Source organism: Triturus cristatus, chromosome 4_2, assembly GCF_964204655.1.
Source record: "Triturus cristatus chromosome 4_2, aTriCri1.1, whole genome shotgun sequence".
Lineage (NCBI taxonomy): Eukaryota > Metazoa > Chordata > Amphibia > Caudata > Salamandridae > Triturus > Triturus cristatus.
The window spans coordinates 301,816,522-301,842,483 of NC_140586.1; the positions used below are offsets into that span (position 1 = coordinate 301,816,522).

At 45.3% G+C, this 25,962-nt stretch overlaps 1 protein-coding gene across 1 annotated transcript in view; it reads left to right on the forward strand.

The window, feature by feature from the left end:
• PAPPA2 (pappalysin 2) overlaps positions 1-25,962 on the forward strand; it is a 687,952-nt gene that overhangs the window by 505,915 nt on the left and 156,075 nt on the right. The window lies entirely within an intron of this gene.

Below are 25,962 nucleotides of genomic sequence, written 5' to 3' on the forward strand. Positions count from 1 at the left end.
AGATTTCAGATGTGGCTACCGTTGATGGGAGTTTGAAGAAATAAGGAGGTAGTTCAGAATCAAGCTGAGCAGCATCTGAAAAGTCACACTCAGATACTTCCATTTCTAGTTTCATATGCTAGAGCAGAAGCAATGCCCTCAAAATGAACATCAGGATGTGAGATTTGCAAGACAGGAAAACAGAAGCCTACAGTTCAAGTGGCAATGAGGACCGCGATGTTGTCATCATCGGAGGGTTAGCGCTCATGCATGTATGGTCCAAGACACTATTCTTGTTCCTGTTGAAAGGGATAGGAAACATTGCCACAGCCTCCTTGTAGGCAGTAGGCCGGTGTGTACAAAATGAACAAGGAGAAAGGTTGAGGTTTTGCTTGTAATAAAGGAAATATTGAAATATATATTAGTCAGGGCAAAGTTGGCAGGCTTACTCCAATTGATTTCTTCATGGTGTCAATAGAATTTCGACTTCACTTCTCTAACAGCCTCCTCAAGACATATACAAGAACCACATTTTTGTTTACCTAACAACATTTATATGTTCATCTATAGTCACCATATAGTTGATGAGTCGATTTTTATTATATAACACACTTTTACTATATACTACAGTCTGGACCATAAAATGAACTCTGAGCATGAGTCCGTTAATTGTCCATTCTAATCAATTATCTCATGCTCATTTATATGCTTTATTTTTGTTAACGCAAAATTGATGCCAGAGGGGAAAGGCTGTCAGAACACATTCGAGCCTACTTAAGGTCCTGATTATGAGTCTTGTAGTCTGAGGACCGCCAAACTCTCGTGGCGCAGCTGTCTAGCCACTGCCGCACCGATGGGCCGACCGCCCCATTACGAGTTGGGCAGTCAGACTGCCCTGGGACTGCCTACGCCTCCAGGGAAATGCCATTTCCTGGAGGTGGCATGGCTGTCAGAGGCCGCAATATGTTGGACGGGACTGCCGTGGTCCCGCCAAATACGAGTTTCCTCTCCTTCAGACTTTACATGGCTGTTCCTCCTCCATGTAAACTTTGGAGTAGAGGAAACAAAGGGGTCCCTTCAGGGTGCCCCCCCTGTTTGCATGCACAAATGTTCCTGCATGGCATAGAATTTCGTGGCCATGCCATGCAGGAACCTTGTGAGGCATTTCTATTGCGGTGCCTTTTTCACAGGCTCCTTGGCCTAGAAAAGAGGCACTGCCCTGGGAACACCATGCCGCCCGCAAGACTACAAATACCTTTTAATCTGATGGGCGGCGACGAGTCTCGGCGGTGCAGGGGCGCAGTGGCGGAGTACCGCCTGACCCTGCACTGCCAAAACTCGTAATCGGGCCCTAAGTGGGCTATGTGAGCCCAGGTACATTACCCAAAATTTACAGTGCATTATCTATAATTACATCACATTGCATACTCATTGAAAAGATACAATCGATTGGAGCATTTAACTATGTGATAGTCTGTGGACTAAGCCAACGGAAAACCCACATGAAGACCAGGAGATCTATCCATGTTGCCTGATAGTTTTAATCATGAATTACATAAGAACCATCATGTTACTTCATAATTGGCATGGAAGTATAACATAAAAATCCATACCTTACATGTAGTTATCATATGGAACCTTATGATAAGAGCGAATTTCATGAAATGGACAAAAAACGTATATCTGCATGAGTGTTGAGCCTATTCTAATACGAATATTTATGTCTCCTTACCAAGTTCTTTTGGAGGCAGTATGAGCTTTAACAGGCTTTATGTTCTTTATGAATGAATTATCTCCCAGGAAATACAACTGCTCATCGGTCATTTGTCACAAAGAGTATGTCTCCTACAAATATGTAGATTTCCAGGAGTGAAACATATACCAATCATATCAGAGAAATAAAATAACAAGCTTATCATTACCACTGTAGCATGCTGGGTGAGTAAGACGATCAGGCCCCTTATTCACGGATTCCCTTTGTTTTAAAACCCAATATGGCAATGCTCAACTTTCAACAAGGTCTGTATACAAGTAGAGATGAGCGCCTGAAAAACCCCAAAATCGATCATTTATTTAGGGGAAAACATCTACCATTATTAAAAGTGCCTTGTGAGTACCTAAAGTTTAGTGTTAAGCCGTGCACCAGGGTAAACAACGTTTACCACAAATCTTTTTCCCCGCAGGGAATCACAACGCGGTCATTACAACGACCGCGTTGTGATTCCGCATACCATTGCGCCACAAGTCGGAACAACGACTTGCGGAGAGGGGGGGGAGGTGTTGGATGTAAAATCCAACACCTTCCCTATTGTCCGCACAGACTGGAGTTGCAATGGTAAATTATACTATTCCAACATCCAGCGCCCCCCCCCCCTCCGCAAGTCGTTGTTCCAACTTGCGGAGTAATGGTATGCGGAATCGCAACGCGGTCGTTGTAACGTACGCATTGTGATTCCCAGCGGGGGAAAAGAATGCGTCCTAAGAATGTACATTTGTGCACCAGACATCACATAGTGAATGAAGAATGCAGGATTACCATTACCATCATAGGGCCTGACTACGACTTTGGCGTTGCAACGCCGGGTTCGCCCTGCCGCCACACTCCCAAAGTGGTAGTCAGAAATCTCAGGAGAATAGGAGTTTCCTCCTGTCTGGCTGGCTTTGTTTTTGACATTCCCATGGCGGTGCCCTGAAAATGGGCACCGCCATGGGAATGCCAAAAACAGTTCCTGTACAACATGGACTGTAAAGTCCATGCCATGAAGGAAATATTGTGCATGCACTTGTTGTGCCTCTCTATGTGCCCCTCTGTGTGCATCCACAGGGCTTGAGGCACCAGTGCCCCCTTTGTTTTCTCTTCGCCACTGTTTTCATGGCGGTGGAACTACCATGAAAACTGTGGCAGAGAGGAAACTTGTAATATGCTTGGTGGGACTAAGTTGGTCCCACCAAGCATATTACTGCCTCCTGAGTGCTGCAACACCGACAGGGAACGGCCGCTCTCTGGTGGCTGCAGCGGGGCAATGGCGAGCCCACAGCCCTTATTGTAAAAGGGCGGTTGAGAGACTGCCACCGCTGTGCCCCCTCGAGTCTGGTGGTCCTTAGACCACCAGAATCATAATTAAGGCCATAGTGGACAGCATTAATTAGATGAGTTGGTTTGCATCCACATGATCCTTGTGCCTTAAGTTGCAATGCTGTCATACGTTGAAGGGATGTGTTGTGATATTAAAACTCAGAACGAGCACCATATTGAAGCGGTGATGTTTTGTATATATTGTCCATACTAGCTCTGAGTATTACTGCTGACTAATAGTTATGCTGTATAAAGGAGTGTACAATGAGAAGGGTCCATATTCAAAATGGATATTGAGTATATCTGACTTGCCACCATATTGAAAAAATAAATTAATAATTTAGCTCATTATATAGGGAACACCGCCTGATTAGAAAAATGATGTTGTATCTAACGTAGGATGAGAATTGTTTGTTTACCCCCATGTTACTCCTTCAACCAACAGATTCCATGTTTTTTCCAACAACACAATTTTATTATTACATACAGCATCACACTATAATTCAGAAAGTATAGATTCAGATACATATAAGTGCTTATATTATAAATCTCACACAACATGTGGCACTTTGATGACATACCCAGACTGTATCATTATTGTAAACAAAAGCCTGGTCCAACTTCGATGCTGCTTGAATTACATCTTCAGAATTTACTGCATCATTTAGAGCAAAATGTACCAATGAAAGCACAACAAATATGTAACAAAATATGTTACAGAATCAGTATCCAAATATCTATGACCTACTGATTAGATCGAACAGGTTCAAGAGTTGGAGTAGGGCACATATATCCTGGAAAAAGGTGCACACTACTGGATACATAGTCAAACAGTCATTATATTGATACAGTGATGATACAGTTTACAGTATGAATTCTTTTTTTTTTTTTTTTAAACCTTTATTCGCATAAATCAGGTACACAGCTATTCAGCCGACATCCCGGAGGTTCGGCAGCTAACCAGTCAACACGTGAAGTCCTCCATAGCTCTAATGCAGGAGAATGACAAAGGTCTCATTTTTGAAAACTACCTACAATAAACACAACAAGCAAGGCAGTATACACTACAAATTCGTGCCAGTTTCCAGCGGGGGCGCGGCCCCATTTCCAAACATCAAATCAAAGCCACCGGTCGGGAGGATGAGGGAGAGCAGAGGCACTAACATTCTAACGGAGGTGCATCAGAAGAACCCAAGTCGGAAGTGAGGCTAGGGGGAGAGTTGCTCCTCTGGCGGTTCAATGGCAGGAGGCAGACATATGTCTCCCCTATATTGGTTCCAACTTCCCCATACCTTATGCCATTTCTTAGGCCTCCCCCGTGCACTATACACCGTTTTCTCCCTAAACATGCTCCAGTCCATGTTGTCCTTCCATGCATCCAGGGTGGGCGGGTTATGGGATCCCCACAGTCGTGCTATATCTCGCTTAGCCACCATATTGCCTAGTGTCACCCATTGAGTCTGCGCTGCGTCATAGTCCGTAGGACCCCACACATTCAAAAGACAGCGCCGCGCCTCTGGGTGCAGTACTATGCCCGTGACCTCCTGCATCACCACATGAATCCGCTTCCAAAAGTCCGCAATCACACCACACTCCCATATGATATGTAGAAAAGTGCCCACCATCCCGCAGCCCCTCTTGCATAACCCATCCTCGGAAAAGCCCATATGAACCAGCCGGGGCCCAGTGACGTAGACTCTGTGCAGTATCTTAAGCTGGACCAGCCGTAGTCTGGCGGGGATCGCGACCTCCTTAGGAGAGGAGACGGCGTATTGCCAATCTTCATCGTCCAGCTCAAGGCCGTCCCTAGTCCACTGATCCCGAACCCCCATGAGGAGGTCGGTCCGGACATTCACAAGCTTTTTGTAAATTAGGGAGATTGTGCTCTCCGGCATATGGCCGTCCAGGACCCGGTCCTCCAAGGGAGAGGTCTCGGGCACCCTTTCCCCCTCAACGAGCACCGACCGCAGCGCATGGCGCACCTGCGCGTACCGGAAATATTCCGTGCCCTCCAGCGCATATTCCGTCCGTAGTTCGTCAAACGACTTAATCCGCCCCTTGGCCAGCAGGTCGCCCACCCTGGAGATGCCAATCAGATCCCATTTCTCGAATCCCTTAGAGTGCCAAAGTTTCCCCAGCATATCTGAGTCATACAACGGAGTGGCGAGGGTGAGCCTATCTTTCCAGCCCAACGAGTTCGTGACTGTCTTCCACACATTCACCGCCACCCCGGTCGGCCCCGTGAGGGACCCAGCCGGGGGCCTCGAGTAAAGTGCTCTATAGTAGCCACCCCCACGCAGCAACCACCGGTCCATAGCAAAGCCAGGGCTAAGCGCCGGGCCGTAGACTCCATGGTTGATCGCACTCAGCTGGGAGGCCCAATAGTATCTTCTGATGTCGGGAAGCGCGATACCCCCATCGTACCAAGGAAGAGTTAGTTTTGCTATCGCTATACGCGGACGGCCGTCCCACAGCAGCGAGCGCTGGAGACTCTCGACCTCCCGAAAGTAGCTGGCCGGAACCAGCTCCTGGGTGTTCTGCAGGACATAGAGAAAGCGGGGAAGAGACATCATTTTAAATAGCACAGCGCGGCCAAGGAGGGAGAGCGGCAGCCGCCGCCAGCCCGCTACATCTCGCCGCAAGCGCGTCAGCGGAGGGACCAGGTTCCTCTCATACCATACCTTTGGGTCGGTGGAGATATAAATCCCAAGATACATGAAACCCTCCCGGGCGATCTGTATCGGGCAATTCCGCGGGGGAACCGGGACGTCTCCACACAAGGCATACAGATATGACTTCCCCCAGTTAATGGTTAGTCCCGAGTTCCTCCCGAAGGAAGTCAAAATGTCGCAGACAACTATGAGGGACTTCCGGGGTGAAGCGAGATAAAGCAGGATATCGTCGGCATAGAGGGAGATGCGGTCCTCGTGGTCAGGTGACCAGCGAAGCCCCCTCACCTCCGGGTGCCATCGTATCCAGGCCGCCAGCGGCTCGAGAGCAAGGGCAAACAACAGCGGCGACAGAGGACAGCCCTGCCTGGTACCTCTCCCCAACCCGAAAGGGCGGGACGCCCTACCGTTGACAGCGACTTTAGCGAGAGGCTCTTCATATAATAGTCTCACCCAGCCCATAAATCCGGGTCCAAAGCCGAATTTCGCAAGCGCAGCCCACAGGTATTCCCACTCTACCGTATCGAAAGCCATCGTTGCGTCGAGCGCTGCCACAATGGCCGGCTCCCGCATCGTCCCCACCCTTGCGATCACTCCGTGGATGCGCCTAAGGTTCAACGCGGTGTTACGACGCGGGATGAATCCGGATTGCTCAGGGTGGATCAGATCACCGATCACCCTGACCAAACGGTTAGCGAGGATTTTAGCGAGGATCTTCGGCTCGGCATTAAGGAGCGAGATCGGCCTATATGAGCTGCACCTGTTCCTGGGCTTACCATCTTTATGTATGACCACGATTGTTGCCAGGCGCTGGTCGCGTGGGAGGCATCCCGTCTCCCGCGCCTCCACGAACATAGCTCGCAAATGCGGGGCGATCTTATCTGGCCGAAGTTTGTAGAACTCAATTGGCAGGCCATTCGGGCCCGAGGCCTTGCCCGAACGCAACGAACGGATAGCCCCCGCGATTTCGTCGACTGTGATATCGCCATCAAGATCGTCCCTATCTATGTCGGAAAGGCAAGGCAGAGCAAGATCACGCAGGAGTTCACACGAATCCCCCACCGGCCTGTCCGACACGGAGGCATAGACCGTGTGGAAGTAATCCGCAAAGCACTGGACTATGCCATCCGGCTCCGCGACAACGACGCCATCTTCCGTCACGAGGTCCGGCACAACACGATTGACCCGCTCCTTTTTATCCAGCCACGCGATTAATTTCCCGGCCTTGTCCCCGACGTCGTACAGACGGCCCCGCTGTTCCCTACTCAAGGCTTTGGCCGCGTCCGTCACAAGGGCCTTGTACTCCGACTGCTTAAGGGTCAAATTGTGCAGCGCCGCCGCCGTAACCTCCCCCTCCAATGACAGCTCCAATTCCGCGATCTCCGCCTCAATCTGGGCGACCTCCGCGTCTCGCCGACGCTTGGCCGCTACTATCAAGGAGAGGGCCTCTCCCCTAAGCACTGTTTTGAACGCTTCCCACAGAGACACAGCCGACGCGACCGAGCCGAGATTCTCCTGGAAGTAACGATCGATCGCCTTCAGCACCGCACTACGAGTCATAGGGTCCCTGAGATACCACGGGTTAATTGGGGCCACCCTACCCCCCATTCCTCTACCAACATCCATACAGATCCACACCGGCGAATGGTCAGAAATACCCTGTGCCATGTGCCTGGCATCAGAGACAAAGGAGGCGTGTGCAGCTAGGGTAAGCACATAATCAATTCTGGAGAGACTGCCATGCACCCCGGAATGGAAAGTGTATTGCCGCTGTGTGGGATGCAGTAGTCTCCAGCAATCAACCAGTCCAAGGGTATCTACAAAGTCTGGAAGCCATTTCTGAGCCCCCCCCGAGCTCCTTGGCGGGTGTCTGTCAAGCAATCCGGAGCCTACCGCATTAAAGTCGCCACCCACCACCAACATTCCCTCTGGGAGATCCAACAAAGTCCTCTCTAAGTCCGCAAGTGTGGAAGGTTGCAGTGCAGGAGGGACATAAACCGACACCAGGACCAGCGTCCTGCCCTCCCATCTCCCCGCTACAGCCGCAAAGCGTCCCCTATCGTCAACAGTAGTGGAGTCAACCTCGAAGGGCAGGGAGGACCTGATGAGTATTCCAGCCCCTCTAGACCCCGAGGAAAACCCGGAGTGTGCAACAAACTTGTAGCCTTTCCTATTGAGTGCATAGCACATGTTACCAATCAAGTGCGTCTCTTGCGATAAGACAATATCAGGGGCACATCGCTTCAGGAATTGCAGGACAATCCCATGCTTAATACGATCCCCCAAGCCATTTACATTCCAACTGAGTATTTTTAAGCCCCTACCCCCCATCCCAACATGTAAGGAGACCACCCCCCTCCGCGTGGAACCGCACTAGAGTCACAGAAGCTTGCATCCTTACGCCTTGCATAACCAAAAACAACAACAACCCCAACAACAACCCCAATCCACCCCCCACCCTGCACCCCTGCGTAAGCTCTAAAATGCCCCCCAACTTGCAGTGTGCCTGTCGCCCCATACAAAGACTAATCTACAAAAAGAAACCCAGAGGAGGAAAAAGCTCCCATACTGCCCCCGCCACCCCCCGGACTGTCACCCTCCCGGGGGAACCGGAGATCTGGTACTTAAGTCCAGGCTCATTGTTCATCGCCGCCACCGTCTGCCCCACCGGAGCGTTCCACGTTAGTCCGTCTTTGGGGCAATGCGTCCAGCCAATCTCCGACCATGTCTGGTGATTCAAAAAAGAAAGTCCGCTCTTCGAACACCACACGCAACCTGGCCGGGAAGAGCATGGCATATTTCAGTCCCATCTCTCGTAGCCTTCTCTTGACCGCCAGGAAGCCTTGTCGTTGCTTCTGTACCATCTGGGTAAAGTCCGGATAGAAACTTACAGTGGTGTTCTGGAATAGCGTTGGGCCGGACACCCGTGATGCTTGCAGAATGGCATCCCGGTCCCTGAAGTTAAAGATCCTGGCGACAATTGGCCTCGGAGGGGCCCCCACCTTGGGCCTCCCGCCAGGAACTCTGTGGGCCCTTTCAACAGTAAAGAACTTACTAAGGCCTTTGGGCGCCAGATGGTTCACCACCAGGTCCTCCACAAACAGGTCCACAGACTGTTCCTCCGAATTTTCCGGGACCCCAATAATGCGCACGTTATTGCGCCTTGCGCGGCCCTCGAACTTTTCCAACCGTCGGGCAAAGTGATCATTTGCAGTCCGCAAGGTACGGACTTCCAGCTGAAGGCCGGAGACGTCGCCCAGGAGGCCTGCAGTCTTGAGGTCCAAGGACTGAACCCGCTCATTAGTTTTCCCCAGGTCTGCCCGAATCAGATTGACGTCGATCGATATGGCATCCACTTTATGCGCCAGGGTCTCGAATTGTTGTCCGATAGAGGACTTCATCCCCTCGATGGCCCCCATGATATCTTGCAGGGTTGGTTCCGCGGGGGGGGTGCGACACGTCCTTCAAGGCCTCCAGTGTCTGTCCCGATCCGCCCGGTGACCCCTTCTGGTGGGCATAGCGGTCCATGTTGTTAGTCTGGGTGTAGCCTCCCCGCCTGCTACTTTTGGGCTTCTGTTTTTCGGCGTCCGATTTAGTCGACATCGCTATCTGCCGCGGGGACAATCTCTTTGCCCATACAGAGTAGACAACCATGCAGCCAGTGACTGGCGCTACCCACGTCCAGACCGGGAGCGGTGGAGACAGGAAAGCGAAAGTGAAAGTGAGAACACCTTCCTTCCGACGACTCGCCCCTCGCGTGGCCGCTGTTGTTCAACTAGCGCACGGGCACTGTGCCAACGCAAGTCCCGGGCACCTTCCGGGGAGTAGGCCACAAACTTCCAGGCAGTACAACTTCGGTCTCCGGTGGGCGATTTCGATCCGGACAACGGTTCTCGCCTCAGCAACGGCTCCTCTCCAATATTCCGGGCATCAAAAGCAGGATAATAGACAGGATAGCTGCCGGAGGGAGCGAGGGTCTCGGGAGCTCTAGGCTCACGCGGCCATCTTGATCACGCGCTAAGCTCCTCCCCTACAGTATGAATTCTTAAAGACAACTTTATGCCCGATAACTAACTGAATACCAGTCATAAGGATCAGTACACTATATATATATATCGAGTAAGCAAGTCAATACAGTCTGTAATAATCTACTCCATTTATACCTATTGTAGCTGTCTGCAATATTTCCAAGTATTCTGACTCCATTCTAGCCAGTTTGGAGGCTGTGTTCCCTCTACTGTAGTCATATTCTATTGGCTTATACAGTTCAGTTAATGCCTTTGGGAGTGTTTCTTTTCTGAGTATTTGTTTGCCATGGGACACCGGTAATCTGACACCTAACTTTGATCTGTGTTGAATTATTACTGTTGTAACGCCCTGTGTTGCCACACAGATCTCTGTCTATACACAAGGGCATGTAATACCATAGATCATGTTTTTAGTATTGTAGTTGGAAACTTTGTTCTGCTCTATAGTAACAGTATTGATAGTTACGTCCTTTGTTTTGTTTGTGGCTTCACATACATTGTTTTGTCTGAACATGAAATGTCCATTGTGTCTGGGTATTCCTCGCATTTCCAGAATGGTCTTTTGCGCTCACCAAGGAATCAGGCAGATTCTTTCTTTTCTAAAAGGCATATGAAGGTATCAGTAGATTGAATGGTTTTGATTCCAGTTCTAGTTCTTTTTAATCAATGTCTTAATATTATTAGCTATTTGGCTATAAGTGGGTCCAAATGCGAGAGGAATCTTATCCTCCCTATCCTTGCATTGCAACAGGGACTCAAGTGGAGTAAACTGTGCTCTCTTCATGGATTATTTTTTACTATTTATTGTGGGTACCCCAGCTGATAGAGTCTTAGCATTGCCAAAATATTTGTCTTTCCTTTAACAATTTCTCCTAATGTGGAGTAATTGACTATAATGTAATATCCCTTTTGGTCAGAGGGAGAAAACTGGCAAAATTTAACAATGTGGTCCTGCCTATCAGTGAGGCACACAGACTAAAACGTAGGGCACCATAATTGTTGAATTAGTAAGCTGTTAAAGAAAATAGTAAATTTGAGATCCATTTACCTTTTATTCAACCAGTTGTAGAACATCTGTTTTTCTAACTTGGAAATGTTTTCCAGAATCTCTCAAAAGTTTCCATAATTGGTTGAATAATAGGTCAATGGAACTCAAATTTGGCATTCAATTTAACAACTCGTGCATTCGTTTTTTGATGTGGGGCTTATCAACAATGATTGGATCCTAAATACTAGTCTGCATACTAAACTGACAGACAGGTACACATTATTGCCTTTTAGCAGTTTGCATCCTAGGATATTCAAGGAGAACTTACTTATGGTGAATGTCTACCCATCAAGATAAATTGTACCAGGAAAGACAAATACTTTGACAATGCTGAACCTTAGACCATATGTAGTAAAGAAATGGAATGGGGTTCTTGATGAAAATGTTAAAATACTCCATGAAGAGAGCATGGTTTACTCCATATGAGTCCCTGTTACAGTGCAAGGGTAGTGGAAATAATACTCCTCTCACACGTGTGATTACTTACAGCCCTATATCTAATAACATTGAAGGACTGATTAAACAGAATTAGCATCTACAGACATTTTTATATGCCTTTAAGAAGGGAAAAGATATTTGAGATTACTTCTTGAGATTAGCCAGATTACCAGGAAAAAGACAATTTTGGAAATTCTAGGACTACCCAGACTCAAGACTTTTAAGGTGCAGACAATACACAGTATGCAAATTCACAAACAATACTAAGTAAGTCACTATGAATAATATTGCTATAAAACAGTACAATTTTTCCAATTGCATTGCTAAAAATGTGATCTATGGTATTCCATGCCCTTGTAACAAGACGTAGAGGGTATGACAATATTAGAAGTTGAGTCAAGAATTAGCCAACCTAGATCACTAATTAGTTGTCAGTCTCCCGTGCTCCATAGTGAACCAATATTCAGAAAAGAAACTCTCTGATTGACATTAACTAGAATGTATTAGCCACAGTAGAGCATGACTCCCAGTGGTGGGAAGAGAGAAACCAAACTGACCAGAATGGAGGCAAGATACATACAGAAATTACAGCCAGCTACAATAGATCTAAATAGCGTAAATGACATGAACAATATAATGACTTACAATCTTGCTATATATACTGTACTGAAATTAATTACTGGTATTCAGTTAGCTATGATACATATGACGATCTTTAATTGATAGAATTGCAAATGATATGGCAGTAGCACCATATCTGAATATGAGTAAATATGCATACCGTAGCGTGTCTCTGTTACCAGAAAATGTATGCCCTACTTCCAACCCTTGAGAGTGATCAGTCTAATAAGTATCACATAAATATTTGCTGACTGATTCTGTAATTTATTTGTTGTGAGTTCATTGGCAAATTTTACACTAAATCTTACAGTGAATTGTGATGGTACAATTCAAGTAGTATCAAAGTTGAGCCAGGATTATGACAATAGCCATTTATTCATCACTATTTTCAATAATGACATCATCCATATATGTCATGCATGCAACAGATGTTTTATGAATTTATTGTATAAATACTTGTATGTAATTATAATTTCTATATTTTATTGTGATGCCATATGTAATAATCAAATAAGTTATTAGAAAAACATGGTACCTCTTGGACCATGGATTAGTACAGTTTTGGATTTTACACCCAATGAGGATTTACAAACAATTCTTATCTTACATTAGACATATTGTTTTTCCAACTAAGTGGTTATCCCTATATAATGAGTCAAATTATGTATTCATTTTTTAAATATAGTACCCATTCAGTTATATTAAATATACACTTTAAATAGGGAGCCTTCTAGGTATACTCTCTTTTATACAGTAAAGCTAAAAGCTGTAAGCAATACCCATATCTGACATGTTTGATAGATACAAAATATCACTGCTTCAATATGATTCTCATGCTGAGTTTTAATATTACAGGACACATCCCTCCCACATATTGGCCATATTGCTGTATATAGCACACAAATTATGGGGATATGAACCCCCTTGCCCAATTCATGCAGTACCCCATGATAGAAATGGTAAGCCTGTGATCTTCAACCACTCTGTGATGTCTGGTGCACGGTAAACCTTAGGCATTCACAAGCTCATTTTAATATTTGCAGGAGACCTTTTCCTTGAAATAAATGACAGGCATTCTGTTTTCTGTTTGGGGGCTCAACTGCGCTGGAAAATAGACACTGTTAAAAGCTGGACTTTGACCATATTGTGTTTTAAAACACAAGGAATCTGTGAATGCGGACCCGCTTTTCTTATTCATTCAGCATTCCACAACGGCAACTCTAAGCTTGCGATTTTAATCCTCTGATATGCCTGGGATATGTTTAACCACTGGTGATTCACAGGCTCCATTTTAATATTTGTAGGAGACATACTCCTTTGTGAGATTACTAGTGGCCAGTTCTTCTTTTTGGGAGCCCAGTTAAGCAGAAACAATATAGACCCTGATAAAAGTTTGGCTGCCTTCAAACATAAATGTTCCTAATTATGGATATTCTCTGCAATTTGGTAGATTTCAGTTGTTTTGTCCCTTTGATAAAATTACATCTTATAATAAATTGCCATTTTGGCCAGACAATTGATGACTAAAGGTAAGCTATGGATGTTTATGATGTACTTTCTTTCAAATTATAATGCAACATGATGGTTCCACTTTGGGAAATACAATTCTTTAAAAAAAAAAAAACTTTGTACTTCCTTCCTCTAAAACAAGCTGCAGGAAACTTTGATAGACTTAATGATTCACAGGGTTTACCTTTCACCTAACCCACTGGCAGTTACACAGTTAAAATCCTCAACCAATTGTATCTTTTAATATGTGTGCAATGTGAGGTAATACACTGTGGGTAATGTATGTGGTCAACTTCAAAGGAGCACAATATGTAGCCTACTTAGGAAAGCTGAAATTAATTCTACTAGACTTCATCCTTAGGAAATATTTTGGTTTAAACCAAAATGTGGCTCATAAATGAGTATGAGATATGAGATAATTGATAATTGATGGGAGTGGACAACTAACCTAATTGTATGCAAATTCCATACTATGATTAATAGTGCAGCACACAATATAAGTATGTTATGTAATAAGAATCAAATCATTGAATATGTGGTGACATATGTCCTGAAGAGGCTGTTAAATAAGTGATACTGAAACACGTCATCAACATCCTTCATAAATAATAATTGTAACAAATTAACAGTTTAGATGACAAGGATTTATATTCAGGAACAAATTAATCATTTATAAGAGAAAGGAACTACCCCTTGGTGTTAATTTGTACACAAAAATTGAAGTGTCATACCTTTAAAGAAATTGTACAAGGGCTAGATTTATATGTACTTTGCTTTAATTGTTTTTTATAGCTGTTCAAGTACTCAATGTCAAAGGTACCGTCTTCTAGCTAATTTATTTTATTCTCACTGTTATTGCACTTACACCAGTCTTCGATACACCTACATGTGCTTTTTCCATACATGGGAGGGAGTCTCTTTTGCTGGAGCTTTTCTGCCCTTGGATTTCTCTACTCCATTACCTTACTAAGCCCTCATTCAGAACTAGGTACACAGTTAGCCAGCTTTTTACCATAGCTCATCCTGTGGTGCATTGCTCATTTTCAGACCCCCACCCCCACATATCATAGCCTTTTTGGGGTTCTCTGAGATGTTCTAGGGTGACTAGAGCACTGTACCTCTTTAATTCACATGTTCATTTGCTAGGGTTCATGTAAAGGGTTCTAGGCAGTCCTTGCCCACTCTGCTTCACACCCTTTTGGAGCATCCTGCTCTATGCCGTGAAATACACACACATTTCTAGCTTCAGATATAAGTGGTTATCAATGATGTTATTTGAGATGTCATTAGTAATGTCATAACTGATGTCATAGAACATTTCATGAGTGATGTAATATGTGAGGTCATAAGCAGCGCATAACAGGAGTGCAAGTTATAGTGAGCTCTACTAAGTATAACTGGCAATTTTTTTGTTTTTTTAGTTCACAACGTTAACGTTGTCACTGACATATTCACCCCACTATAACATCACTTTAACCTTTGTTTTTTTTCAGTGAATTTCTAAGGTTTTTGTTAAACAAAAACATTTTTATCACATCTTACTTTAACCTTTAGTTTTGTCAGAGAATTTCAAAGTTTAAAAAAGAAAGAAAAATCTTTTTATCACACATAATTATAGCGTCACTTTAACATTTGGTTTTGCCTAGTGCATATTCTACACTATAGCTGCGTAAATGCCCATTAAGTAATGGTTCCTGTGACCTTGTGTATGTGTAATTTTGGCAATGTAATTGTTCCTTGACACATCTTCAAATAGAAATCAGTGCCAAAATGAATCCTCGTATAGAGCAGATGATGCGACTACAGACAAAGAGTTGAATCTCCACCAAACAAGGAAACTGTCCCTTAATTATATGAAGTAAGTGCTTCTTTGTTTGGTGGAGGTGTCCTTATATTGTTATACGGTTCCTACAAATTAAGTAGGACTGTGTATCCGGACAACATAAACTTCAAAATATGGGAACTCAGTTCAAACATATCATCAAAAAATGTTGTCCAAATTCCTAGCTAGCTCAAAGTGACCCATCTGAATCCCTAACCAGATGGTATCTGCAACCTCAAAGATGATATCTCTCTATTCCCCAAGGGAATAATGTAAACAGATCTACCCTTTTGTTGTTACTTTTGCACGCCCAATGTAAACACAAGAAATATATGAATATTGCTATTTAAACATTTATTGAAAGAATGGTATTTTTGCATAGAAAACATGAGCTGCAATTATTAAACAAATTAAACAAAGCATTATAACCAGCATTACAAGACTGGTGTAAAAGATAAACAGTTCAACCATGATAGCATTACTATGTCATTATACTCCTATCTAATACTACCTATACTATCAAGAGCATAGTGGGATTACCTTCTGCCAGTTCCTTTGGGATAGCCCAATCCCCCCCATACCTAGGTATGACGTGCCAGGAGGCCGATCTGGTGTAGAGCAGGCTATCGTCTTTTGCAGGATAGAGGTCAGAGTCAGCAGGGCTGCATCTCCGTCACAGTGCATGGTGTTCTAGGACAATCCCAGCAGAAGTGCTCCTCTGCCGAATGTAGCACAGAGGCCATTTATATAATAAAATCACTGTTCCAATCGAACTGTGCCAAAGGTGTAGAGCTTATGCGATGGTCTGTCTGGAGCCCTAGAGCTGTCATCCAACCAGACCACCAAATACAAGGGCATTGCGTTCCATGTGCTTAGCCTTGTACAGAGTATACAACAACATGATAATAATACATACTAAGAAACTATCTGCATGTAGAAACTTCTCAGGACATTATTGTGCAAGTGTAAAACATGTAAAAAGACACAATTAGAGGAAGATGCCAAGCTAAAATGTTAAACTAATATGGAGACTCAGAACGGGCTCTGACATACTTTACAACAGTATTCCTGTAGATCCAGAACACACCATCAAAATTGCGCGCTCGGGTCACTGGTAAGTTGAGCTGTCTATCAGCCTGTAAAACGGGGGAACACTTTTTTCAGTTTTAAAAGGGAGGGGGCTGCGTGGACCCCACCAGGCCTCACTAAGCCCCGGGGACCACATCCCTCAGGGCATTATTATTTTAAAGGGGAAGGAGTTCTCCTCCTCAAGCTTATTTTGACCCGGGCCCGCATTATTTAAAGGGTACCCACCATACACATGGGGGCTGCAGGTGGGCCCAGGGCCCAGCGGCCACAGCCGACTCTCCGTTTGGTGCAGGGGTTGCCATTGCTCCTGCCCGGAAGGAGCAGCTATATATGCTGCTCCCTCCGGGCAGTAGCAATCTGTTGATCTGTTTTCCTGCCCGTGTCAGCTGGTGCAGGGAAACAGATCTGAAGTCTGCCCCCAGCCAGCGGGAGCATTTTTAAACCTCCTACCCTCTGGGAGCAGACTTTGTGTTTGCTCCCGTTTGGTACGAGTATTAAAAATGTTCCCATCAAGGGGGGAGCAAACACAAGTTTCCCTGCCTGTGCCGTTGTGGGTAGGGAAACTGCTGTGTCCTGGGAGTGGGCTCCCTGGACATAGCAAGTGAGCTGGTTCCAAGGGGATAGGGTCCCCAGGGACATTTAAGGCTCAGGGAGGCGTGCCCCCTCCCTTTTTAAAAAAGTGACAGCCCTGGGTAATGGGGTCCGCAGGGACATTTAAAGCGGCCACTTACAAAATACATTGGGCCCTGGGAGATGGGGTCCTCGTGGCTGAAAACGGCTCAGGGAGGGGGGCAGCATGCCCCCTTGCCATTTTTATTAAATTGGGCACTGGGGGATGGGGTCTCCAGGGCATAATATGGCTTAGAGAGGGGGTCCGGGCACCCTCACCCCATATTGATTAATTAGGTTCTTAGGGATGGGGTCTCCGGGGCCGAATGCAGCTCGGGAGGGGGTCCTCATACCATCTCCCCAAATTAAATTGGTCCCTAGGAGGATGGGGTCCCTAGGTGCCGCTCAGGAAGGGGGACCAGGTGCACCCCACCCCTTAATTAAAGAATCAGCCAGTGCTGCCATTTAATATTTATTTTTTCAATCCTGTGGGAATCCCGCAGGATTGTGGTAACAATTCCCATTTTTTTAGTTTTGGCCACAGGGGAGGTCCCTCTGGGTCCATCCCATGGGGCCTAGGCGGGCAGAGTATCCCTACCCTGCCCCCTTATATTACTTTTTTTTAAAGTTCAGTACAGGGGACTAAGTCCCTGATTCCTGAAATGATTGCCAGCAACATTTTACTGATGTTGCTGGTAGCCAATCAGAGTGCTGGCTCCTGCGGGAGTCTGAATCTCACAGGAGCGAAATGGCCCAAGGGAAAAAAGCTCCCTGGGCCAATCAGAATGCTCTATTTATAAATTGGAGCTCCCGTGAGACTCTCAAGAGACTTTCACAGACCCAACAGTCCCGATATACAATTATTTTTAAACTTCAATTTCTCAAACACTGAACGGATTTACACCAAATCACAAATGGCACAATCTGCGTGCAAATATCTAGCTTTCTGTCAAATTTGGTGTAATTCCGTTCAGCAGTTTTGCTGTAGCCAGCCTAAAGAACTGGAAAATGCACAGATATTTTGTGCTTTTGGACCCTCCTTTTTTCTCGGCCCCCCGCTTGACGGATATCCCTGAAACTTTCCATTCACACACTAGGCAGAGAAAGAGCACTTTTTTGGGAAAGTTTTGTGGAGATTTGTCAAACGGTGCCAAAGTTATTGGCAACACAAAAAACAAATTTTCGAAGGAAACGCTGACCTACATATAACTACCCCGTGGCAACCCCCACTGTGTTATATATATATATATATATATATATATATATATATATACAGTTGGGCTTTATTTAAATATCACAATAATATATTTTTTTAATGAATTGCTACCAAAATATTGATTTTATTCTGATAATTTGAACCCATGTTGACCCTCTCACAATAAGTCATGTTTCGCAATTGGGGGTTCATCCCAATTGGGTGCAGTAGTCAACTGGGGTGTAACTAACGTAATATTAATTCTGTATCGATCTGCTTATCAAGAATAGTACCTCGGCATGACTTTTGGTTCGGTTGCATTACAGTCATTCAATTTATTTGAATGAGCAGCCACTGAGATATCTAACAGTACAGCACTGCCCAATATACATTAGCAGGTTTTATGGGTCACCGGTATCTGTTGTACCAAGCTGGCCGCCATGAATCCGGATGAAACCAACAATAAAGCATGACGGGGTAAAATGACTTGCGATCCTACACAGTCCACTGAGTTATTTTCTTATTGACTTAATGTTGAAAGCGTCATACCTAATTCTATTTAAATAAAGCTAGGCAACCTGTTGTCTTAATATGCATACATGCTTACTAACATAAAAGTTAATTTGTATATTTCTTTGATGTATGTGGCATGTAATTTTTAAACTTTAACTTAATTCTGTTGTATTTAATCCCAGTTGGAATAATTTTCATTCTGTTATTGGAGCATGAAAATGGTTGATAGCTTTTGCCAGTTATAATAGAACTCATTGATGTTTCCTAACGCCTTTATCTAACAGAGTAATCACACTAAATGGCGCCTGTAATCTCTCCCTGGTTACACCTTTTTCTGTGTCTTTTCTCTATGTCACTTGTTTGCACTGTTACGTAGATCACAACTCCTGCTGCCTTATAAACTTACTGTCCCGTGAGCAAGAGGAAGTGTTCCTCCAAAACGCATTGGGCGTCTTGGCTGCAGCTAATAAAATTTCACCTGCAACATTCACACAGACTCATGTGTTTCGTGTTTTGAGTGTCTGGAACGCGGTGTGTTCTTGGACATGATTTACAGGCTTCTCCACGCCCGTCTCATCATGAGCCGCCACATCTGAGGCCAGAGGTAGTTGTGGAAACAGGGTTCTCTTTGGATTTATATACACACACACACACACACACATATATACTTACCTTACCCATTCTTGCTATACGTGGTAAAGGTGTGCATGGTAAAGGCACGAAAAATGTACGTGTGGTAAAGGCATGCATGGTAAATGCTGCGTTGTAAAGGTCTTGCGTGGTAAAGGCAGTGTGTGGTAAAAACATTGTTGTAAAGGATGTTTCCCCATGATGTAATTCCACTACCATTAGCATTGTGTTCAATCGACGTCCATGCACTGGCTACCACTTAATGCGCCTTCACCTGTGTCTCACTACCGTAACAGGTGCTGCGGTCACTAACACTTCATTATTGACTATCTGTAATTCTTCAACGCCATTTCAGCTCCTGGAATCCTTCTGGTGACAGGGCACCTCAGTAAAGCACATTCAAACCAGTCAATAACATGTCACTCACTTTTTCTTATAGGTACATTTACCAAGAGTGGCTGGCCAAAAGCGTTCACGAACTAAAACTTTCATACTTGAATCTGTTATCAAATCGTATGCTCCTGTTACATTAACTTTTTTTTACACAGATGCAACTTACAGTAACACCCTTCTACGGCTGTGTTATACATAATACACGCCTCAGAGGCAATAACATTTGTGGGTCCTATGAGCTGCCAACCAAAAAGATGGATTAACATAATAAATACATCTGACCCGAACACATAAACGGCACAACTACGAAGCAATCTGTTACTGTTAGAGGGTAATTTCGGCTAAGTGCCAGGTTATATCTCACCTGACGTGAACCAACATTTGTACCGGCCGATTGGCACACATACTATTGTGTTCAGTGGTCATGCAATGCATATGTCGTTTCAGAACTGGTGATCGGTGCAAATATTGCAAAGGTGCAATTTACTTGATCTGACCAATCATCTCTGCAACATTGCTAATTTTTAATTTTTATGCTTTAAAGAAAGAATAAATAATAAGAGAAAAAATAACATTCAGAAAATAACAAATGTAACGGTAAGAACAACGTTTAAAGTTGGTGCGCGTTTGGCAGGTAAAACATTTTTCCTTCCAATTTCATTTTAGTCTTTTAAATAAACAACATGTCCCTAGGATTACGGGAGCAGACAGAAGCCAAGATAAAATAAATAAAAACACATTTATTAGAGGAAGGGAAAGACATGGAATGGACCATTAAAGGAGGCCGGGGTGGGTTTAAGGTTCCAGCGCTGTTTGATGGTGTCCAGTAGGCCCCGAAGCTGGGTCGTGCCCCCTCCTCAAGTGGCACGGGTCCATGTCTGGAGTGCAGACCGTGCTGATTCTCTGTCCATGGCTGCCAAAAATTAGCCCGTAGCGGCCCCTCTGCGGTCTGAGCTCTCTGGAAGGGCCCTTCGAGGGGAAAACAAGGATAGACGGATGAACATTAAGGGAAAACATAGGAATTTAGGATACAGAGAGAGAGAGGGAGGACAGAGATGAAGGATTATGGGTAGAGATCAGGTGAGAATGACAGAAAGGGGTGTTAGGCTGAGATGTATAGGACAAAGGAGCGTAAGCAATAGATATTTTCCATGGTATGACTTGTTAATGGAAAAGCTCGCTAATCGTACACGGTCGTACAAATAACTCCTTTAAGACCCGTTACGCATTCAGCCTCTTGTTTGGTGGTGATAGCATGAAGATTTGATCAAATCAGGTCTGTACTTCTTTTGTCTAATCGCCTTTTCGCTACACGTTCACTTCAGCGTTACCTGCCTGCTGTGCAAGGCCCATGTAGCCCCTGTCGCTACGTCACAAGCAGCAAAGCATCCGTGCTCGTTAGTTTAAGTGGAAGGGTCTCAAGGCTGGATAGTCAGTTCATACGTGTGGTGCTCTCAGTTCCACGAAGAGCTTTCTGGGATCAGTAGTTCAGCAAGGATGTCATGGACCATGGTGCAGACAAGGAAAAAGGCCCCTTTGACTTCTGTTGGGGTAGTAAAATACAGCAATTAGAAGGGCTCCGAGACCGGTGCCACTGCACCAGCTGTACTAATAGTGGCTACTCTGCAGCTTGGAATGCCTATTCCGGAAGTGCATGGGATGACGACAGACCCATTCCATCTGGATGACGAGAGCGCATGTGCTGCCACCCTGCTGGAGTGTCTGCTGCCCCTCCACATGGCTTTGATAATATTATTTGTAAATAGTTCATGCTTGCACAATAAAGCATATTGCTGAGAGGCGTAGCTCGTGTGAGTGCTTTCAGGTATATTACTGTGGTGACAAGCAGGGTTTCACTCTGCCGAATTCCGCAGAGTTACAGAAAACTCAGCGAGATTCTATGGAATTCCACTAACGGACAGAAAATATGCAGCTCGAGCTGCAATTTTGCACCAGTAGTGTGAGCAGCCCTGAAAATCAGCGAAAACAGCACCATGTCTTACACATGAGCGTGCAGCCATTAGAGTTGATTTTGCGGGGAACAGTCAGAACACCGTGGTCTGAACCACGAGTGTTCCGACTCCGCAAGCCCTACTACGCATGCCTTAACCACGCATATGCCTTAACCATGCATGTGCGTGGTTGCATTGCGTGGTAGGGCTTGCAAACGGAAGGAAGTAGGAAGAGATCGCAGTGAGGTAAGTGGGGCTGGTGGTGAGTCGGGTATTTTGGTGGGTTGGGGGGTCGCGGTTGTTTTGTGGGCTGGGGGTAGGTCGGGGTTATTTTAAGTGGGGCTGGGGGTGTCGGGGGTTGAGTTGTGGGCTGGGGGTGGGTCAGGGTTATTTTAAGTGGGGCTGGGATGTTTAGTGGGCTGGTGGTAGGTCGGGGTTGTTTTGAGTGGGGCTGGGAGGTGGGTCGGGGTACTTTTGTAGGCTGGGGGTCCGGTTGTTTTTTGGGGTGGGGGTGGGTAAGGGTTATTTTAGCTAGGGCTGGGGGGTCAGGTTGTTTTGTGCGCTGGGGGGCGGTCGGGTTATTTAATGTGGGGCTGGGGGACGGGTCGGGGGCATTTTGTGGGCTGGGGGGGTTGAGGATAGTTTTGTGTGCTGGGGGGTTGGTCTGGGTAGTTTGGTGGCCTGGGGGGGTGGGGGGTAGGGGGGGGGTTTGCTGCCCCTTTCTCTTCCAGTAAACTAAGAGCGGTACCAAACCCCTGACTCTTAAAAAGACTGTATGGAGGGAAAAGGGGAATGGATAGAGAGAAAACATGATGCCATCTTCTCAGATAGTGGACCTCTATTGCATGTGATGACAAAAGGGCACTGTGAGGCCTTTCTTCACAGCTGTTGCTGTGAGCAAACATTGGAACGTTGTTGATGCTCCAGGCTTCTACCAGGCATTAGAAGCCACAAGAACTTAATTTTCTTCGATGGAGCGCTAAACATTCCAATGTTCTAATATAGACTTATAGCACGCACTAGCGGGCTATACCATTAAAGGCCCACTCCAGCGTTAAAGGCCCGAGCCGAAAGCGAGGGCCTTTAACAAGGGAGAGGGACTTTCATGGCCGGTATAGCCCAGCTACGGAGGGCTTTAAGGCTATTAGAACATTCTGCCACTAGAGGCCCATAGAAGTTCGGAGCATTTCATTGTATTCAATGGAGAGCTCCACATTCCAATGTTCTAATAAGGGTTAGAATGAATCCCAGGAAAACTTTAAAGAGCAGAAACTGGAAGAACCCCTTCAATAAAGCCTGGGATAAGGTTTCAGTGGGTTCCATTTCTACCTTTGTTCGTGGAGAAGGTCTGGTTTAACCAAGGCTCCTGTGGCTGAGGTGGGAGCTGTCCACGTGGCTAGTTTCAGAAATGATTCTTGAAGGATGAGGCAGCCCAATGGACTGGAAGTCGATGATGGGGCAGGCGTTGACCCATTGCTAGGAAAAAGGGATGTGCAGTCATAGTGAGTGTGCATGTTATAGAGCATCACTGTAGAATGGCAATCTTAACATCTGTGTGTGGAAGGTTTGAGGTGAACAGGACTGGTTTGACTTGACTCAGTTCTCTAATCTGGATGGGGTCAGCAGAGCTGATGTGTCTGCTTGTGTGTTGAGCTAGGAGCGTTGACACAAATGCTAATGTTGATAATAATGATGCCTTAAATAGTATTTCAATGCAGTCAACGCATTCTGCCTTTTCTAGGCACTATACACAGCAGATGCTACTATCACCCAAGCACATAATACTAAATGTGCCTACATTGGAAGGCTGGAAGTCTGCCTTAGCATTGCCAGGCCTCAAACTCATGATCTAGAGCTTAAAGTAGTTGTCAAAGTTGAGCGTGAAATCACTGAGCTCTCTGGAGTGACACAAGGGTTAAAAAGGTTGTGGAGAACTTTCCTATGTTCACTGAAGTCCTAGAGACGTCTGTGGCTCATACTGTTTAAACCTCTGCAGAGATCTACCGCACACATGTGTAGGCGCAGAGTGAAGGCCTTCCGGCATGGTCTTCACACGGGAGAGTCTTGATATGAAGTCTTGTTACCAGTTTCATAGAATCCCTGAGATCATATTGTATACATGTTTACAAGAAACCTGAGGACAGCCTTGCCACTGTATAAAGACTGTGAGAATGGGATATCACAAAATGATTAACCCAACCTTATTTCATAGTCACATGCTTGAATATTCCTTATCGCTAGACTGGAAATCCTCGACAGACATTGCTATTAAAGCTGTGTACAGTAAAACTTTAAAGAACACTGGAAACTCCCATAGACTATATGTAGCCTGTCTACCTCACTTTAGGACTCAAATCCGGCCACTCAGGTGAATAGATGACTAGATTTTTCTTTCCACTTGGCCAACGTGCTGAAAGTACAATCCGTCTCTACCCTCCACTGCCGTGTCTGTGCGTGTGCGTGCACATAAACAAGCAATTTGAAGCACGGATCACCCGCACCAATAGAATGAAAATGGTGGCACTCACAGATGTTTTCACCTGCAAACCCTCTTTGACGCAATGAACTGCTCAGTTTCAAGTGCTATGTAGTGGATGCCCAAGTCTTATAATGTAAGAACAATGCATATTACCACAAAATATGATGGCAACTGTGTAAACTGTATACCATGAATATAACATAAAACTCAATGAACAGATTTATAAAAATAAAAAAAATTAAAAAGTTTTTCATTTAACATATGAAAAATACTCTTAACTAGGACTGTTGGGAATAATATATGTGGGAAGGTGCATGTAGACGTCATAACTCCTTGCTAGTAAATATACTCAGCAGGCAGGGCAACCCCCCCACACCCTAAAAGGTCTGTGTGTTTGCCTCCCCACCAACACTTCTGGAGGCCAAAGCTCCATGGCAACAGCTTTAATAATCCCTTCAAATGTATCACTGTGTGCTGCAGGGCTCCGAACCCTGCTACCCTTGTAGGGCGGGCCCTCTCCTCTGACAGGAATGTGCTGGCAGCACTGGACTTCCCACTGAAGTAAGTTTTGACAGAAGGGATAACACGGGGTCACCTGAGGCGATGATGGTTTACTGCACACAAATTGACTGTAAAATACTGGTCAGGGTGGTTTTTCATGAGAAACTTATTGTGACCATTCACTTCCATTAATTCATGTCTGCCTGTGAATGAAGGAGTTCAGCGCACACTGCCTGCTTCAGGTACCCTACCATGCCTGGCTGTTTCATATATGCAGGGCTATGTCTGGCTGATGCATGACTTATTAAGATGGGCTTTGCTTCCCCCTTAACTTCTGCCACTCAAGCTATACATGTGTGTATGCTGGATTAAAAGGCCTGCTTTGTCTACCTGACTCTTTCAGATCTCTGTAACTTGAAAGATAGCATTGCTGTGATAGTGCTTGATTTAGGGTGCAGAGTTCAGTTTGTACTTTGTCAGGGCTAAGGAGTACAACACTTCACTTCCTTCATGGAGTACCTGTCCTTTTCATTCAAAGAAGTCTGGGGCATATTATCAAGCACGGCGTTAAATTTATCGCCGCTTTAGCGACCGAAAACTGCAGCTAAAGCGGCGATAATGGGCTTGATAATATGCCGCAGAGAATTCCAATAGAAGCCCATATTGACACCAGAACATGGGCTTCTATAGGAATTCTCTGCGGCATATTATCAAGCCCATTATCGCCGCTTTAGCGGCGATAATTTTAACGCCGTTTCTTGATAATATGCCCCTAAACTGGCACTTAGGACAACTCTAGTCATTGGCAGGAACCGCCGTCAATATGTTAAAAGTTTTACAGACTATACAGTCAAATTGATAAGCGCTTGTCAAAATTTCACTATGTTTTTGTTTTTTCAAAAACAAACTCCCAAAGCAGAAGTTTGTTTCTAAAAATCAAAAACTATCTCTTATGGTGCGGGGTCCTGTAAACGTTTTCAATATCCATTACCGCCAGGTTTGACCTGGCTGTGGTGGACATGAAAAACTGCCCATTCCACCACTTACTCTTAACCAGTGGGCGGCTGAACCGCCAAAGCTCACCACCTTGGGGAAGGAGCCAGAGTAGGCAAAGTCGCATCGATACTGAAGGCCTGCCCACGTGTAAATCAGGCCGATAAACTGAGGGTTTGGCGGAGAGAGTACTCCGTTGCAGCTGTGATGGAGTACCCTCTCGGACAAACTCGGAATCAGGGCCATAGTCTGTAAGAAATCTGTAACTGGAAGGATGCCCTTGCTGCCTGAGTGTTTGAGATCTTTGTGCATTGAGACAAAGCCCTGCTACTTGAGACTAGAAGTTGTGTTGACTTTGAGGGAGCGAGCAGTCGAAGCATTTGAAATCTGTGTCGTCTGAAGGAAAGCTCTGATGTCT